This window comes from Jaculus jaculus, chromosome 2, assembly GCF_020740685.1.
Source record: "Jaculus jaculus isolate mJacJac1 chromosome 2, mJacJac1.mat.Y.cur, whole genome shotgun sequence".
In the NCBI taxonomy this organism is placed as follows: Eukaryota; Metazoa; Chordata; class Mammalia; order Rodentia; family Dipodidae; genus Jaculus; species Jaculus jaculus.
The window spans coordinates 59781918-59799509 of NC_059103.1; the positions used below are offsets into that span (position 1 = coordinate 59781918).

Below are 17592 nucleotides of genomic sequence, written 5' to 3' on the forward strand. Positions count from 1 at the left end.
TTATTTGCAGATGACATGATTCTATACATAAAGGACCCTAAAGACTCTACTAGCAAGCTGTTAGAGCTGATCAAAACCTACAGCAATGTAGCAGGATACAAAATAAATACACAGAAATCAGTAGCCTTCATATATGCTAACAACAAACACACAGAGGATGAAATCAGAGAATCACTCCCATTCACAATTGCATCAAAAAAAAGTAAAGTACCTTGGAATTAACCTAACCAAGGAAGTAAATAATCTATACAATGAGAACTTTAAAACACTCAAGGAAGAAATTGCAGAAGACACTAGAAAGTGGAGAAACATCCCTTGTTCCTGGATTGGAAGAATCAATATTGTGAAAATGGCAATCTTACCTAAAGCAATCTACACATTTAATGCAATACCTATCAAAATTCCAAAGGCTTTCTTCATGGAAATAGAAAAAACAATCCAAAAATTCATTTGGAATCACAAAAAACCTCGAATATCTAAAATTATACTGAGCAACAAAAAAGAGGCTGGTGGTATCACCATACCTGATTTTAACCTATACTACAGAGCCATAGTAACAAAAACAGCATGGTACTGGCACAAAAACAGACATGTAGATCAGTGGAACAGAATAGAGGACCCAGATGTAAGCCCAAGTAGCTATAGCCACCTGATATTTGATAAAAATGCCAAAAATACTCATTGGAGAAGAGACAGCCTGTTCAGCAAATGGTGTTTTGAAAACTGGATATATATCTGCAGAAGGATGAAAACAGATTCTTCTCTCTTCACCATGCACAAGAATTAAGTCCAAATGGATTAAAGACCTTAACATCAGACCGGAAACTCTGAAACTGCTAGAGGAAAAAGTAGGGGAAACCCTTCAACATATTGGTCTTGACAAATACTTTCTGAATACAACCCCAATTGCTCAGGCAATAAAACCACAGATTAACCACTGGGACCTCATGAAATTACAAAGATTTTGCACCGCAAAGGACACAGTGAAAAAAGCAAAGAGGCAACCTACAGAATGGGAAAAAATCTTCGCCAGCTATATATCTTATAAAGGATTAATATCTAGGATATACAAAGAACTCAAAAAGTTAAATAATAAGGAATCAAACAAGCCAATCAAAAAATGGGCTATGGAGCTAAATAGAGAGTTCTCAAAGGAAGAAATATGAATGGCATATAAGCATCTAAAAAAAGGTTCTACGTCCCTAGTCATCAGGGAAATGCAGATTAAAACTACATTGAGATTCCATCTCACTCCTGTCAAATTGGCCACCATCATGAAAACAAATGATCATAAATGTTGGCGGGGATGTGGAAAAAAAGGAACCCTTCTGCACTGCTGGTGGGAATGCAATCTGGTCCAGCCAATGTGGAAATCAGTGTGGAGGTTCCTAAAACAGCTAGAGATTGATCTACCATATGACCCAGCTATAGCACTACTAGGCATATATCCAAAGGACTCATCTCATTTCCTTAGAAGTACGTGCTCAACCATGTTTATTGCTGCTCAATTTATAATAGCTGGGAAATGGAACCAGCCTAGATGTCCCTCAACTGATGAGTGGATAATGAAGATGTGGCACATTTATACAATGGAGTTCTACTCAGCGGTAAAGAAAAATGAAGTTATGAAATTTGCAGAAAAATGGATGGACCTGGAAAGTATTATACTATGTGAAGTAACCCAGACCCAGAAAGCCAAGCGCCACATGTTCTCCCTCATATGTGGATCCTAGCTACAGATGACTGGGCTTCTGCGTGAGAATGAAAATACTTACTAGCAGAGGCCAGTAAGTTAAAAAGGAGACATAAAGGGTAGATAAAGGGAGGGAGGAGGATACTTAATAGGTTGATATTGTATATATGTAATTACAATGATTGTAATGGGGAGGTAATATGATGGAGAATGGAATTTCAAATGGGAAAGTTTGGGGGTGGGGAGGGAGGGAATTACCATGGGATATATTTTACAATCATGGAAAATGTTAATAAAAAACTAAAAAAAAAAACTCTTCTTACACTGTTGTCTAAGAAAGAGTAGGGCTGCCATTACTATGTGTTCCTGGCTGCACTCATTCTGGGTCAGTCTCTCTGGCTCTCTTCTCCTCTCCTCCCCCCTCTTCTGCCCCCTGTCTTTGTGTATCTATTCTATTTTAGTAATATCCTGAGGCATTACTTGAATTAGTTACTTCAGTTTTGTTCCCTCAGGTCTGTGCTCTCTATACCCTTTCACTTTCCATGTTCCAAGTGAGTAGCCTTTATGCCCTACACAGCCCTCCTGAGTCAGGTGAGGTAGCTTATAATTTGCTATGGTTTCTTTTTGGGTTGACAATAAATGTTTACATTTATACCTAATGATAATATTTAGAACCCCTAAATCTCTATGAGAAGTATCCAGCTCAGAACTTCATAGCTGCCCCCACCCCAATGTTGTGTCTCACAACCTGTCAAAACCCAGTAAAGCCAGGTCTGTCTGTGTGATTTTTCCATCTTAGTTTGGGTCACTGAAGAATTCGACTCTGAAGTAAGAATTTGAGAAAAAATAGCTTATTCAGGACACTCTTGGAAGCTGCAGTTGAAGGGAGGCAGTCAGACTAGGAGAAAAGAGGGTAGTTCCCTGGTAAGGCACAGAACTGACTCTTCTTGACTCTGGGGGCAGTGTGGGTTGTGAACTGGAGTCCTTCAACCCAGAGCTTGTGAGAGCTGCAGCACTTACCCACCACCTCTCAGTGACCTCACCCAGATCAACCAGGCTTCTGTGGTCAGAGGATACCAGGAAGAACCTAGGCTTGTAGGGGGATCAGCAAGGAAGAGCTATGTGGCAAGAATGGTAAGCATTATGAGTCAGATGGAAGCACCCACACCACCAATGACATTTCCCAGAGGGGATGCTTGGCCCTAAATTCATTCTTTCCCTCCATCTCAGTTACTTAAACCTTTGAATGGTAGTAATGCTTCATTTTATATAGTTGCTTTTATTTGACAGAGCATTATTATATACTGCGGCTTTAATGGAAAAAATGTTTAGCTATGAAACTTTTTGCATATATGTTTTGTTAGTTTGTTTGTTATATAGAACCTAAAGGAATTAAGCTGGTGACAATAATTCAGGAACTGTACATCCAATTTTACAATGCTCACAAGAAAACAACAACAACAAACAGAAAAACTCTAAGACAGTGTGTACAGGTAGGACCACATAATCAATGTTTCCCTGGTGCAAAATGAAGATAAAATTGAATGTCCCTGGCCTGCAGCAACAGTGAAGCTTTTACATTGCTACCTCATTGTCATAGGTTCAAAACATTGCTCTAGTCAATATCCATGCCATCTGAAGTAAGCCGATGTGTTTTATCTGCAGCAGAAACTCCAGTATATCATGTTTCAATTACTTTTAAATCCATCAAGATAAGCATCTTTTTTATAATCTGCAACATAGCATTATTTGATCACTTGTTACATTAAGATAAATATTTTAACTAGATCTCTGAAAAGAAGCTCAAATTCATACTGGAAAATTGATTTTTAAAAAATCTGATTCAACAAGAGTGAAGTGAGCTGTTTTCATAAGCCTCTAAGATAGTCATCACAGCCTTTACACTGTGTGTATAGGAGGCAAGCTGAAGATCTACCTAGTTAGATTTTCATTGTAATATCTATTATCACTGGTTGAAATACTTCCTTCTAGCTTAAAGAAAATGATCTTTCTGTGATTACTAATAGCAGTCTCACTTTGCACAGCTCCTGGAAAAAAACCCTCTGCAGATTAAACTCACAAACGTTTGGGGTACTTTGTTCATGATTAAATTGGTATATTGTTTCTTTTCTTTTTTGAGTTTTTTTAAAATTTATTTTTATTAGATATTGACATACTTAGTATGTAAACAACACATGTTGGTACTATCATTTCCCTCATTCCTGTCCCTTTTCCAAAGAGGCCCTCCACGTTGGGGATGCAGGTCAACCCCATGGGGATGGTGTGGCAGCCGTCAGTTATAGGGGAGAGGCAATGTCTTTGTACAAAATGTCCCAACTTGTGTCTCTAACAGTGTTCCCAACCCCTCTTCAGCAAATTTCCCTAAGCCATGTTGGGTGCATTTTAAGTCTACTTCAGTTATGGGCTCTTAGAAGCTTCTGAATCTCTGCTTTGAATGTCTTCTCCTTCACCCTTGTGCTGATATCAGGTTCACTGAGAAAGCAGCACTCTTGCTCATTTCCCCAGTTCCTCTGTGGTTTCAGCTGGGGCTGGGGTGAAGTGCACTGGATAATTTATCTTCTCAGGTCCCACTCCCATCTGAAAAAGAAAAGCAGATTCTCCAATAGAGAGTAACAATAATGTTAGCACCAATTTAATGGGATACCATTATTAATTGTGAAAGAATACAAAGGGTATAGACCCTCTTATAGCCCAAGATTAGTGGGACCTTGACATTGGAAAGCAAAATTGCTATCGATATGATTCTGACTTGTTTTCCACTCCCAGATATGATTTCCTTTCCACTGAGTGGATCTGCTAGCCAATATAAGAGCAGTTGGTGACCCACTATGGTTGTATGCCACTATTTCACTTGTGTGAGCAGCGTGTCAGGTTGTTTGCTTCTGAGTAGCTTAGACTTTGAGTTGCTTAGACAAATGTTGGCTACTTTTCCCCAGTAGCTCATGTAACACCTTCCAGCACTAGATAGGCTAGCTGTCAGAAGAATGGCTCTCTTCTGGATTCCAGCCAGGTCTCTCCATGGTCTGTGTCAATAGCATATGATGTCTTCTGCAATAGGGTCTTACCATGAACCTCTGGTGGGTAATCAAGTTCACTAACACAAGTCTGTTTTGTTTGTTTTGACCTACTGTTGTTCTCTCTGATCAACAGCTCATTGTGGATGTTAACTGTGTCCTGGTACAGAGAATTACAGGCCAGCACCAAGGGAAAAGAAAAAAGAAAAAAGAGAAATAGGAGAAATTTAAAGGTTAGGCTTCATCTCACCCTTTCCAGGGCCCTTTGATTCAGGTGCTCCTCCTAAGGTCCTGCTGAGGGTTTGACCTTTCAGTCTGTCTTCCAGGATATAGGATTCTATGGTACTGGTTCAATTTGGGTCCAGTTCAGTGTCCCCATGCTTCCTTTTCTCCTAAGATCTACTCTCCCTATTTCCAAGCCTTGAGATGCCATTCAGGTATGTCAGCATCTTGGGATGATCCAGGTCAAGAGCCATAGATGAGTGATGCCATGCAATGATTGTCTTTCTGTGATTGTGTGAGTTCACTTTGTATGATCTGTTCCAAGTTTGACCATTTTTCTACAAATTTCATTGTGTCATTTTTTCTAACTGCTGAGTAGAATTCCATCATGTAAATATACGACATCTTGGTTATCCATTCATCCAGAAATGGGCACCTGAGTTGATTCCAGGTTTTTTTTTTTTTTTTTTTTTTTAAATATGGAACACTTCACGAATTTGAGTGTCATCCTTGTGCAGGGGCCATGCTAATCTTCTCTGTATCTTTCCAATTTTAGTATATGTGCAGCCGAAGCGAGCACCCAGTTTGTTTTTCTTATCACTGTGACCAAACACCTGATAAGATGCAGGTTAAAAGAAGGTTTTGTTTTGGCTCATGGTTTCAGAGAGCATAGTCCATCATGGCAGAGAATGTGTAGCCATTGAGCCTCAAGAACAGAATTCTGTTGACATTCACCATCCTAACATCACTTCTCCTCTGCCAGGGCAATGGAGGTGGTCAATTACTGTTTCAGTATCAGGTTTTGCTAAAAAGTTAAAGGGCTTTCTTTCATAATGTTTTATATATATGATAATTTCTTTTTGTAATCAACTATACTGAAATACATCTTCATTATTTTTCTTTCTTCCTATTTTATTAGACTAGTATACAGTCTTTGATTTCCACTTCTATCTTAGGAACTGTCTGTCTTCCATTCCCTTTCTGTCCACATCCTTGAACCAATTAGTACTTGTAATCTATTTACTCCTTCTGTTCTTTATGCTTGGAACTCCATGTCCCAAAATTTTCAATACAACTGTTGGTAAGAATTCAGTTCAATACTATTTCTGTAGGTTCATTGGACTGGACTGTTTTCAAAGTGCATAAACATAACTACTTCTATAGCTCTCTAAGTGTGCTGTAGACATTTGCTTATGGTGTCTCCCTTATACACAGGAACATATCTTTTCCTCTTTGTGTGCTTTGAATAGTGCTTGATATATGTCACCCAATACTTGTTAAGTTAGTGAATAAATCATTACCAAAACACAGTACAACATGGAAACCAGAAATGGCTTTAAAGCCTGAAAGGTAGGAAGTCTAATAAATATACAAAACTCAGTTAATGAAAATGTACCACATCACATTACATGACTTTTTAGTCAAATGGCCATACATGGATAGAAGTTTTCATTGGTTGAACATAATTTTGATCATTTTTCTCACTTGTTTGTTTATTAATTTATTTTTAAAATTTTTAGAGCGAGACAGACAGAGAGAAAGAATGAATTGGCATGCCAGGGCCTCAACCACTGAAACTGAACTCCAGACACTTGTGCCATCTAGTGGCCACATGTGTGTGCACTTGCCTCACCATTGTGGGTCTGGCTTACATGGGATCTGGAGAGTTGAACATGTGTCCTTAGGTTTCACAGACAAGTGAATTAACCACTAAGCAATCTCTCCAGCCCCCTTACTTATATATTTTTAATTGTTGTGCATTCATCAAATACAGAGACTAGTTTGATAAAGACATTTTCATTCAGCCAAATCATGTTCTTAACCACATCCACTCTCCCATACTCTCTGCTTTCTGCCTCCACTCTCCACTCCCGTTGGCCTGATTGACTCCCCCATCTCGTACTTTTATGTCACTTATATGTACATATAAAATGATTTTATGTATATAAAATTTAGGGAAAACATTTGATATTTGTCTTTCTGGGTCTGCCTTGTTTTGCTTACTATGATGATTTTCAGTTATCTATTTTCCTATAAGTGATATCATTTCATTTTCTTTATAACTTACTAAAAATTCACTGTGCATACTGACTATATTTTCTATATTCATTCATTCATTGACAGATGCCTAGGCTCATTCCATAACTTGGATATTGTGACTAATGCTTCAACAAACATGCATGCATAAGTATTTTTGTGGGATGCTAAGCTTCCCTTGGGTATATGCTCAGGAGTGGTATAGCTGTATCATATGGCAGTTCTGATTTAGTTCTAGAGGATCCTCCATGCAGATTTCCATAGCAGCTGGACTGATTTATATTCCCACCAGCACTGTACAAGTATTTCCCTTCCCCCACAGTCTTGCCAGTATTTGTTGTCATTTGTTCTATTAATGATAGCTGTTCTGGCTGGCGATAGAATCCCAATGTATTTTTAATTTTCATTTCCCTTATGGCTAAGGATGTTGAATATTCTTTTTCATATATTTTTTGGCCATTTGTATTACATGTTTTGAAAACTGTTTGTTCATTTCACTAACTCTCTTTTTTTTTTTTTCAGTCTGCAAAGATTTATTTATTCAAGAGTAGGAGGAGAGGAACACAACAGACATTGTAATTAGGGACTTTTCATCCCTGAGGCATGAGTTCGCATGTAAAGGGCCCTAATCTCACCTTGTAATTGGCTAGTTGTTACCTGTCACTCAAGTCAATGGGTGTTACAGACCCCAGGCCCCTTTCCCATGAAGGCCATGGTCTTGCTGCCTGGCCCATCTTAGCATGGTAGAACTACGTCTTTAGATAGGAAGGCACTGTGCAATGAGATCTTCCAGAAAAGCATGCTAGTTGAAGGCAATACTGAGCAGAGGCAGGCTTCCCCCACCCCAGGTGAGGCTGAAAGAAAGAAGTCACCTTGCTGGGGATGAAGGATTCAGGAAAATCACCCTGTAGTGCATTGTTTTGTTTGAAAACATGCACTGCTTTTCAGGTCTCTGGGTTCTGAGCTTAAGGTTGAGTTTTCCAAGCTAAGGGTGACTAATACTGGAAACATCTCTTCTTTTTCAAACTGTTATCAGGTTCCCACAATGAAAGTTAATACATGACACCTGAAAATTTGAAAATCCATCTCAACTTTTGAAACAGCAAGGGAATTAAGATGAATGGGGAACATATAGAAGGTGGAGGTGGCCAGTGAGCAAAACCAAGAATGGAAGAGATGCATGGGGAGAAGAAGCATTTCTCACATGGAAAGCACATTTCACTTCTGATAAGGAAAGAAAGATGAAGGAAGGTTAAAGTAACAACTGCAAAAATAATTATAAAGATGCTGTATTTTTGTTACCTGGAGAAAAAAAGAAAATGCTCTGGCCTGAATCTTTGGAGCGTCTTAGAGATTAAAATGATGCATTAAAAAAAAGTTCAGGGGCTGAAGAAATGGTTTAACAGTTAATGCACTTGCCTGTGAGTCCTAAGGACCCAGGTTCAATTCCCCATTACCCATGTAAACCAGATAAACAAGGGGGCTCATGCATCTGGAGTTCATTTGCAGTGGCTAGAGGCCCTAGCATCATATCCATGATCTCTTTCTCCCTCCTCCCCCTCTACCTCTCTCCTCTCTCTCTTTTTATTTTATTTTATTTTATTTTATTTTATTTTTTTAATTTAATTTATTAGTTTTCTTTATAGCAAATACAGGCAGTTTGGTACCATTGTTTAGGCTCATCTATGATCTATCCCCTCCCATTGGACCCTCCTTGTTGATGTAAATGGGTCGTGCATTGTGGAGTTAGCCCCCAGTTATTGGTATGATAAATGTCTCTGCATATCATGACCCAACATGTGACTCTGACATTCTTTCGGCCCGCTCTTCCGCAAAATTTCCCTGATCCATGTTGGGTTCATTTTTGGTCTGCTTCAGTGCTGAGGTGTTGGGGGCCTCTGAGGCTCTGGCTCTCTGATTTGGTAGGAGTTGATTTTTCTCTGTGTTGGTCTCCTTCCCCTTTGTGCTGGTATCCGGTTCACAGGAAAACATCACCCTTGCTTGTTTCAAACTCTTTTTTATGGCATTATTTGTTGTTAGGCATTTATATTTTTTGAATTGCTTATGTATCCTAGATATTCTTTGATAGCTATGTAGCTAATAGAATTCCTCTCCTATTTCTCATCTTGTACAAAAATCAATTTAAAATTGATGAAAGATATGAACATATGACCTGAACATTTGAAGCTGTTAGTGGAAAACATAGGGAAGATAGTTCAAGACATATACATAAGCAAGCACTATCTGCAGAAGACTCCAATATCTCAGAAAATAATACCAAAAATTGACAAATGGGACTGAATAAAATTAAAATGCTACACTAAAAAGGAATTTTTTAAAAATTTGATCTTTTCAAAATCTCACCATTAAAATTAAGTTTGTGAATTTGTGAATGTTGGCTACTTCTAATGAAACACTTGACCCTTTGGAAAGGAATGCTTGTTTTAAAACGTTAGTCTGTGATATTCATGTTACACTGAAGAATGATCAGGCCAAAGCCACTTACTTTTCTTGGCTGCTGGGAATACAACTGGGGACTATGGTCTCAGGATGATTTCTGTGACAAGTATCCTTTTGACTTGGTTCATATGTTCCTTTGCAGAGTACATGGCTCATGTTCATCTTTTTTTTTTTCAAGGTAGGGTCTTACCCTAGCCCAATTCCACCTTGACCTGGAATTCCCTGTGTAGTCTCATGATGGCTTGAGCTCACAGTAATCCTCCTATCTCTGTCTCCCAAGTGCTGGGTTAAAGGTGTGTGCCACCACGCCCTGCTTCATGTTCACTTTAACCAGGAAGCATTTTTTTTTGTATATTTTTTTAGGTGGATGTGTCCAAGAAAAAAAGAGTGAGGCTTGTAGAAGTCACCTCACTTGATGCTTACAAGTTTCAGCCTATTATAAAGTACAACTTTACATACTTGAGCTTATGATTTTGCTCAGGAGAGGGACACGAGGGTGGATAGAGGCTGTTTGGTAGGCAAGTGGGTATTTGTAAAGGTAATATTCATGTCTACATTAGAAAAGAGTAACACACTCATCTCGTTAAAGTCAGCAACATTCAGTAAACTTCTGCTGAGATTGTTTTGCTCTGCTGCTTGCATACAAGCACTAGTGTGTGTCCATCTGTGGTGAACGGCTGTGTAAAGCAAGCCCGATTCCTTTCTATATTCTACTGAGATTTTATTCAGTAAATGTTATTATGTAGGGGTCACAGTATTTGAAGAATGAGAGAGGAGGATTGCCATGAGAATTATGTAATAAGATCCAGGTCATCCTGTGTTATATATAGAATAAGACTATGTTTCTAAATAAAAAGAAACTACAATGTGATGCAGGTTTCACAGTGACCCCTGATATCTAAACTATTACATACTCAACTCCTTATGCAGTATGCCTCACTGTTTGTTTTCTTCATTACCTTTCTGATTAGAATTTAACAATAAGGCTAGGTATTGTAGTTCATGCCTGTAATTCCAGCACGTGGGAGGCTGAGGCAAGAGCATTGCTGCAAGATTGAGGCCAGATTGGAGTACATAGTGAGCTGTAGGCCAACCTGACTAGAGACTGTCTTCAAAACTAAAAAAATAATTAAAATGAATAAATTAAAAGAATACAAGGGCTGGAGAAAGATGGCTCAGTGGCTAAAGTTATTTGTTTACAAAGTCTTACTGCCTGAATTCAATTTATTAGTACTCACATAAAGCCAGATGTACAAAGTGGCACATGCATCTGGAGTTTTCTTGCATTGGCAAGAGGTCCTAACATACCTATATTCTCTCTCTCTTTCTCCCTCTCTCCCTATCTCTCTCTCTTCAAATAAATAAATAATTTTTTGAAAAAAAGAATATGGGAATAGAAAAAGTTCATTCTTCAACTACACCTGAAATAGTGTTAGGAAAAATAAAGACAGTCACATATATTTTAAAAGGTTTAAATGAACTGAATTTCTTCAGAGATGAACCAGTGAATGCTTTATGTCAATAACTTGATCCCAACCTCTTTTTTTTTCTGTTTGCCAAACAAAGTTCTATTGTGAAAGCATGTAACAAGCTCATCAATAAATCAAGTGGAATGTATGGATTTAATAGGCCTCATGAATATGTAGAAAAAACAACTGTTTTAGAAGTTTTAAACAAAATGACAGTGTGATTTACTTATGGAAATAAATTGTAGTTTGATTTTTTTTATTGTGTTCCAAATTAGCAAAACCTGCTACAAATATGAAGGTTTCTTATCAGCTCATTTATTTTCCCAGCTCAGACTTTATTGAAACTGAGTATGTAGAGGGAAGGGAAATTATTCCGCACATTATGGTAAATTTAACAAATTTAACAAAAATAGTTTTCCAAGGTTAAATATCTTGTTGCTTTTTTTCATTGCAAATTCTGTCTACTGTCTGTTAACACTATTTCAGTGACTGCTTTGATGTGCATAAAATGTTTTAATTTTCTGTTGTAGAGAGCAGCCGTGTTTGAGTAAATGCAGTGATGTGGGCACAGCCCAGAAAGGTTTGAAACGTGCATCATTTTGTTCTGACAAGAATGCTGCTGCACACACCTTTCAATGTAACTAGCTCAGCTCAGCATTTGAAATGAAACTCACACACACACTGCAAGAGGAGCTGTGAGATGTTCCACACCTGAGTGACAGACCTAGGAAAGGCTGTCCCAGACCTATGTAATAGAGCCAGGAGGAAGCATTCCAGGAAAATTGTTCCACATCTGGGTGATAGATGCAGGAGGGTATCCCACATCTGGACATTATTTTGACCAATTGCCTTACCTGTCCTAAATTTTTACTGTGCCTCAATGTTTGAGTCATCATCACTGCCTACTTTTCAGAGAATTCAGAAAGCAACAAGTGAATGGAAACTCCCTCACTCCTTATTGTGTAGGTGTCAGCATATTACTGATGACCTCTAACAACAGAGAACACAAGCTTACCTGGCTAACCCACATGAAGAATACTCTGATTCATACCATTCCAAAAGTAAGTGACCAAAACTACCCCATTGGTCCTCTCTTCATCTATAGGACTCTCCTTTTCACAACAGAAGGTCCCTTCTATGTTTTCAAGATAGGAAGCTGTCTGTCAGAAACTGGAAGTCCTAATATACTCAGAACCAACTTTTGCTTAAACTGCTTTTAAGATTGAAATAGAAATTAAAGTACTTTTGTTACTTTTTGATTTGTACATATTAGGCAACAAAAATACCCAAATGTATTACAATGGGTATTGGGATTGGACAAGACAACTTTCAGTTTAGATGCTCTGTTACCAACAAGTGACAAAAGTTTATAATCTGTGAGTTTTTTACAGCCCAGGCTTCATGTTCAGCAGGCCACTCTGATACGTGCTAGACACTGTCATTTTCCCACGTTGGCTTTTTATTTAATGAGCTAATCAAGAAGTTGTCAGTAGTGCTATTAATTTTTGAACTTTATTTTAAGCAGACTTAGGATATAAACCAAATTACTTTCTTCAAGAAGATAAAAGATATAAATTTCTTTTCTTTCTCTCTCTCTCTCTCTACATATATATCTTAAAGGAATATATGTATGTGTATTGAAAAAAGATATGTGTATATACATATGATTTCAAGTATGTGTGTGTGTGTGTGTGTATGCATGTGTATATGTGCATGTGTGTCCATGTGTGTGTCTGAGTGTGAAGGACAACCTCAGCTATGTGTCTTTGTCTTCCTCCTTATTTGAAGCAAAGAAAGGCCAATTTGGCTTAAAAACTGGCCAGATTGCATTATCCAAACATGCTCAGGAAGAGGCTGACAGAGAAGATGGACAGAGGTGTACATAACTCCGGTAGCATCTTCACTAAGGCAAGGATGAATCACATAGTCCTAGGTAATTTGTCTCATGTGAAGTTACAACTCAGTTAAATAGAGGGGCTGACAAAAGGATAGGAAGCAGTGTGAATGGGGGCACATGCTACTAATAAGTTGGAAGAATCTGATTTCCACAGCTGATGGGGACTGGAATCCTGTCAGACTGTTGACTGATCAAGGAACTAAGAAAAAGAGCAGTCATACAGGTTTGATCAATGCATAAAAGGATAACATGGATCAGAATTCAGCCAGAATTTGCACAGAAATGTGCAGGTAGGACTTAGGTCAGAGAGTGTGTAGGCAAAGCAAAAAGAGCCTAGTTCCAAGAGATCTTGCTCAGGCCCTGTCTCTCTCATTCAGCAGTTCTTGAATCTTTACCAACTACAGGCTGCTTCTCTGTGAAATGTGAGTGTCAGCAGTTGTCTGTTAGACTTCAGAAAACAAAAATGGTGGTATGAACATGGCAGGTACCTCAGGTAGATATGTAGGAGGGATGCTGTCTGTCCCCCCCTCTGTGTGCTCAGAGAAAGAGGCTGAGAAGGAGCTGCCCTGCAAGGAGAATAGGGTATGCGCAGAGCCTGCAGCTCTTCCCCATAGCAAATATTTGTGCATAGGACTGTCTGGATGCAGGCCCAGCATGCAAAGCCAGCTTTCTCAAGCTGAAGTCATTCAGAAGGTCTCTACTCTGAAGCATTACCCTACAGATTAAAATTGAGTAGAAATTTAGTGAGGGACATCTCACAATTACCATCTCCCCAGCTAACCAAGGGCAAATGAGATAGAAGTGTGGAAAGGCTCCACTAGGACCCTCTGCAAGTCCTACCTTGTCTCAGCCACCCATAATCTTGTGGCCATATGCCCCCCTCCACAAGCCTTTGAAGGTGACATTCAGAAAATACAGACAGTACTGATGCCTCTACAAAAAAAAAATGCGGCTGGTTTGTTATAAAATAACAGGGTAGAGGTGCACAAACAGAAAGTTACATGGCAATCCAAACATGCCAATAAAAGACAAAGCATTGGGGGCTGGAGACGTGGCTTAGCAGTTAAGGCATTTGCCTGCAAAGCCAAAGGATCCTGGGTCAACTCTCTAGGACCCATGTAATTCAGATGCACAAGGGGGTGCATGCATCTGGAGTTTGTTTGCAGTGGCTGGAGACCTTGTTGTGTCCATTCTCTCTGTCTGTCTGTCTCTCTCTCTTTCTCTGCCTCTTTCTGTCTCTCAAATTAATCAATAAAAAATAATATTTAAAAAAAGAAAAAACATTGTTCTGCTGAAACTTGTTGCATGGAGGCTTACTTTGAAGCAAGCTTTGCTTTCCACATTGCTAAAAGAAAATGTGTCTTAAATGATTCATAAATTGGGACTGTCATAGGTGGGCCTATGAATATTCTCTGATTATTTAGACATATGAGTAATATATATGCATATAATAATCTAATTTACAAATGAAAGTTTCTCAATCAACTTAGCATGTAATTAATGTGAAGTAAGAACTATATGGGTGAGATAAAATGCTATACATTACCTTAGTATATGCATCATAACTGTGTATCTGAACTCAGTATTCCATAATCAAGCTAAACTTAGGACTATCACGTTTTATCTGTTCAGCCAATAAAATAAAATAAAAAGGAATATATATTACTTTTTACTTTTAAGAACTAAGATTATAAAGTGTTAGGTACAAAAATTTTCCATGATTTTCTACTGTCCAACTTGTTATTTTGGTGAAATTAGAAGCCTTGCATTTAAAGGAGCTAGCCCATCAAGTCTCATTGCAGAAGGTCTCATTCAGCACCCATCTCATCCTTTTGAGTATGAATTTGCAGAAGACTATGACGACTCAGTTTTACTGAACTAAAGAAATCCTCAAGAATAAGAATCCTCTTATCTCATTTTCTTCCCTCAGTTTTTAAATTTTTTTTTAAATTGAGTTTATGACAAGCCCCAAACATTCCATTATTTTTAGTTCCTCCTACAAATAGTCAGCTAAAAAGTCACTTCTCTGAACAACTCATGATTGATTTGGTTTATTTTGTATGTGCATGCTTATGCATATGTTTTGTTTAGTGTGTGTATGCATATGTGCCAGTGCACATGCATGTGTGCATGCCCCAGTCATTCCCCACCTTCTTGACTGAGACAGAATTTCTCCTTCTGTCTGGAGATTACCAATTCAACTAGACTAGCTAGCTAGTGAGTGCCAGGGATCCCCTGTCTTCACCTTTCCAGTTCGGGGACTACAGGTGTGCACCACCACATCTGGCTTTGTGGATTCCGGGGATCCACCCTCAGGTTTTCATGTCCATGTGACAAGCACTTTACCCACTGAGCCATTTCTCCAGCCAATGATTTACTTTATTTAATGAAGGTCCCTTTTGACTCAATTAGTGCTAGGGACATTGGAATGTTTTGGGGCACAGTGAGAAAAGCAGATGTACAATTAAACTGTCTGCACCAGTTCTGGGTGCCTTGTGCCCCATAGGCCTCCCCAAGGAGAGCAAAGTGCTCGAATTTTTCCTTTGTATGCTCACATAAGCCTTTTGATAATTACCTAAACCTGTGCGTTTTCATGACTTATTCCTGCCTAATTCACACAGCCCTTCAAATCCTAATAGCACACTACTGTGATAATTCTGTAATTTGTAGTATAGACACGGAATATCATGGAATATCATGGAATAAAGGATATACTCTACCCCACAAACAAATTTCTCATTATAATTTGAATTTACATGTAGACTATTCCTAAAGAATTAATTTCTTCACAAGGCAAATATTGAATACCCTACATAAATTTATAAATTCATCACTTCTTTCCTGTTTTCATGGTGGCTGCCATTGCTTTGTTCTTTCACCCATGACTTCAGTTAAGAATTTGAAACCAAACAAAGCAGCATCCATTGTCTACACTGCCCCTACGTATAGTCCATCTCACCACATTCTCACTTAGCCTTTAACTCTGAGCTGGTTTAAAATACACTGTACCAAACTGTCTTTCTCTTCCTCTCACACATTTTCTTTCTCACTCATCTACTGCAACCTGTCCTTTGCATCATCTTTTAGAGTACTACCTTGTCACATTATACAATTCAGCATTTATTGATCTTGACCCTCAAGTTTCCACCCACGTACTTTTCTGGGACTTGTTTAATGCAGAGTTCCAGAGAGGATGCCACCTGTGAAAAGTGGCCATCAGTGCAGAGCCTGAGCCCAGGCATCCCTGTACACAAATACATGCCTTGGGGAGAGCTGAGAGTTCTATAAACACTCTTTCTTTTTTTTTATTTTTATTTTTTAAATATTTTATTTAATTTTTTGAGAGCGACAGAGACAGAGAGAAAGACAGATAGAGGGAGAGAGAGAGAGAGAATGGGCGCACCAGGGCTTCCAGCCTCTGCAAACGAACTCCAGACGCGTGCGCCCCCTTGTGCATCTGGCTAACGTGGGACCTGGGGAACCGAGCCTCGAACCAGGGTCCTTAGGCTTCACAGGCGAGCGCCTAACCGCTAAGCCATCTCTCCAGCCCTAAACACTCTTTCTTGCAGAGCGGCTCTTCCTATGGGCCCCTCTCTCCTTCTGAGCACAGAAAGGGAGGGAAGGCCGACATCTTTTCTGCACACTTCCCTGAGGTGCCTTCCATGTACATATTGGCCCTTTGTTGTCAGTGAAATCTGAAGGACAGTTACGGTCAAAACAGAGAAGCAGGATACAATTGGTAAAGATGAGCCCCTGGCTTAGGATCAGGAGCTCCTGAGTGAAAGACAGGACCTGAGCAAGGTCTCCTGGGACCAGATTATTTCTGCTCTGCTTGCACACTGAGCAGGCACCCTTTCCCCAATGGACAGGATCTTCCTTTGAGTAGTCTATGCAGAAGTCATGGTCATCATGAGTTGCTCATGCAGCCTTGGAGTGTTTCGCATTTTCATCTTCAGTCTATACAAGTGGAAGACTCTGCTTGCCTACACATTTCCTGTATATATATATATGCATGCAAAATATATATATCTCCACACTTAGATTAGAAATATAGACAATGACAATTATGAACACTTCTGGGGCTGGGGAGGTGGCTCCAAGGTTACAGGTGCTTGCTTCCAAAGCCTGCTGGCTTGGAGTTCAGTTCATAAGCTGAACTTCCAAAAGCAGTGCAAACATCAGGTGTTGTCTGTAGCAACAAGATACCCTAGTCTGCTTACACCACCACACAAAATAAATAAAATTAAAAAGATATATCATTATAGACACAATGCTTACTACTAATATAGGAAATTACTGAAAACATGAAAGTCCAGTCTAATTGTGCTGGTTAAGTTCTGTTGGAATCAAGGAAGAGACTTATCACTTGTTGTGTGAGGAAGTTTCTAGAAATGATTCATGCTCTCCAGAGTAGGCAGCCTTTCTGGTAGTGGATCACATATGAAGAATCTCCAGGAGAACATAATGCCTTTTGCCTGGCTGCTCATGCTACTTGCTAGCAAGTGCATCTACCCTCTTGCTGCTATCCTTCATAGACATTGGAACCCAGATTCATCAGCCTTTCAGTGTGGGCTGCAAAACAGTGACTCTTCAGGAAACTGTAGTGTCAGACTGGGACTGTTGAGGTATCCAGCAGCTACTGGGTTCTCTAGTCCACTGACAGCACTGTCCAGTCTGTGTCCTGTAAGATAACCTAAGCAATCCCCTTCATAATATATATTCATTCTATTGGTTTTGTTCCTCTAGAGAACCATGATCAATATACAATCCTTCCTCTCC

General features: G+C 39.1%; 1 non-coding gene across 1 annotated transcript; it reads right to left on the reverse strand.

The window, feature by feature from the left end:
* Positions 1-5423: 5423 nt before the first annotated feature.
* On the reverse strand, positions 5424-5530 carry LOC123458954. The gene has a single exon (XR_006635887.1). It is a non-coding gene; the product is annotated as a U6 spliceosomal RNA (small nuclear RNA).
* Positions 5531-17592: the final 12062 nt, after the last annotated feature.